A 2,590-nucleotide genomic window follows, 5' to 3' on the forward strand; every position below is an offset into this window, starting at 1 on the left:
CCGACCGCAATTGGTCGGAAATTACCGACCGTAATCGATCGGAAAATATTGGTCGAAGATTTCCGACTGAAATTGGTCGGAAAATTCAATGCGTTGACTGCCAGTCAAACTTTATTTTCTGACCGAAATCGGTCGAAAATTATTAAATTTTTTTTAAAAAAATTTCAAATTTCCGATCGGTATTGGTCCGAAAATATTATTATTATTATTATTTTTTTAATTTTAGTTTTCCGACCGAGTTCGGTCGAATCTTTTAAAATTATTTAATTAAATAATTATTTGTAAATTGTTAATTTATTTAAAAATAAATATAAATTCATAATTTCAGACCGAATTCGGTCGAAAATTTCAATAATTTGGGGAATTTATTTGAAATTTCTGACCGAATTCGATCGGAAATTATGAATTTCTGGGCAAAAAAAAATTAATTTCCGACCCAATTCGGTCGAAAATCTAGGTAAAAACTAGGCAGAAAATGGTTACTTTTAAGCTACACCACCTGCCAATTTAAACCAATATATATCTTATAATGGCAGCTTACATTGCTGTCATTCAACCATAAAAACCCAACAAAATAACAACAACTAATAACCAACAACAACAACAATTAACCAACAACTAATAACCACAACAACTACTAAAGTGTTCAATAACAAAATAAGAATATAATCATCATTCAAATAACCAACAACAAAATATTGACAAGTTCACAACTTTCTTTATCAATACATTCAATGAGTTTTTTATGTAGCATCATCTTCATCCTCTATCCTAGGACTTTCATCACCAATAGGTGGGGAAGGAGGAGGAGATCGGGGAATGGGGAAAGCACCACAAGCAAGAAGATTGGTCAGCTGACCTTGAAGGAGATCAAATTGTTTGTCCCTCCTTTCTAGCTGACCTTGAAGGGTATCAAATCTCTTCTTTTCTCTAGCCTTGGTCTCTTCAAGATCTGCTGTCAGCTTTACGATCTTCTCTTCCATAGACGATATAGCCGAACTATCAATCGCCTCGCCTTGGGCGGAAGTCCCTATACCTTGCAATCTAGCCCGGTAGCCTTGCGATCTTCTCACGCCGGAAAATAATGCAAACACTTGCACTTCACACAAGGATACATAATCAACCGTCCAATCCGAAACGGTTCAAGTAACATTGCATGCGTAATAAATTCCTCAACCCCTTCTATAAATTCCTCCCTCAAAAACCGACGATTAGGATAATTCCTATTATGCGTCCAACTACGATATTCCATCTACTTAAAGAACGAATAAATTACTTGTTTTATTGATCATAATTCAAATTAATGGTGCAGACAAACAATTAAGAGAAGACAAACACTTTATTTGGTTGGAATAGTACATGTCTTTCAACAAAACAATGATAGTTGACACTTGTTAATTAACTAAGCAAATTAATCTTTCACATAGGGCTTTCCCTGCAAATAAGTTCTCAAGGTCCAACCGTGTCTATTAAAATAATTGTATAATGGAAACAAGTGTTAAAAATTGAGTAATATAAATGGGCAAACAAGGAGTCATGATTAAGCCTAGTTGCAAAGTGCAGATACTAGTGTATAACAATACTAATTACACTAACAGTTAGCAACTGTTATATACAATGTTTGGGGGGGAAATGTACCAATTTGGTTTAACAAACAAAACAGCAAATAAAAGTATTAATTTAACTACAAAAACTATTGCAACAGTATCTTACAAAGCCGACAGAAGTAAAAAAATAGCAAACAAATTCGATCAGCTAACTGTAAAACCAAATAGCTACTCTCAAGTAAATAGAGCAAAATATACTAACTGTTAAAAAAAGATGGGATTCTTGATGTGTACTTGCTTGATCAACTGTAAGAGGCAAGGTGGTTTGTTGAAGGAGGTGGGGTTGTTGAAGCCAAGATTCAATGATTTGCTGAGAGAAAGGGTCAAGTCCAAGACCAACACCAAGTTTTGGGTTGAATCCGGCGATGCCGTCTGAGGAAGCTTTCAAATCCGGCGAGGGTGAAAGAGAAAGAGATCGGCGTGAGAAAGCCACCGAGTTCAGAGCTCCTTCAGAGATTCGACACGATTTTGAGTTAATGTGTGGAAAAGAGGGTTTTCGGATTGGGCATTAGGGTTCTCTTGCTGTGCAGCATTGTTAGGTTATTATTATCAATTACTAATTGAAAAGAAAAAGAAACGAGGGGAGGAAAGATTTCAAGAAAAAGGACAAAAGTTATGTCTACTTTTGTAAGAATTGATTTGAAAAAACTAACATATAATTCTTCTTACTGTATAATTTATGTGTAATATTATGTGTAATTATTCTAATATTACTTAGGATGTTACTAATGCACTTCTACTTAGTGTAGTTATTATTTTATAAATTAATCAATGAGTAATATTTTTTAAGAATACTGCTAATACACTTCTACTTAGTAGAATTTTCAGTGTATAGGCTAACATATCACTAATTTTTTTTACCGATATTACTAATACACTTCTACTTAGTGTAATTCTCAATGTATAGGCTAATCAATTAGTAACAGTTCTTAAGAATACTATTAATCCACTTCTACTTAATTAGTCTAATTATAAATACATTG

The 2,590-nt window shown here is 33.6% G+C and overlaps 1 long non-coding RNA gene across 1 annotated transcript; it reads right to left on the reverse strand.

The window, feature by feature from the left end:
• Positions 1–666: 666 nt before the first annotated feature.
• Positions 667–2,218, reverse strand: LOC107759195 (uncharacterized). The gene is made up of 2 exons (XR_012701731.1): positions 1,810–2,218; positions 667–1,099 (listed from the first exon to the last, which is right to left on the reverse strand). It is a non-coding gene; the product is annotated as an uncharacterized LOC107759195 (long non-coding RNA).
• Positions 2,219–2,590: the final 372 nt, after the last annotated feature.

Source organism: Nicotiana tabacum, chromosome 18 (assembly GCF_000715075.1).
Source record: "Nicotiana tabacum cultivar K326 chromosome 18, ASM71507v2, whole genome shotgun sequence".
Classification (NCBI taxonomy): domain Eukaryota; kingdom Viridiplantae; phylum Streptophyta; class Magnoliopsida; order Solanales; family Solanaceae; genus Nicotiana; species Nicotiana tabacum.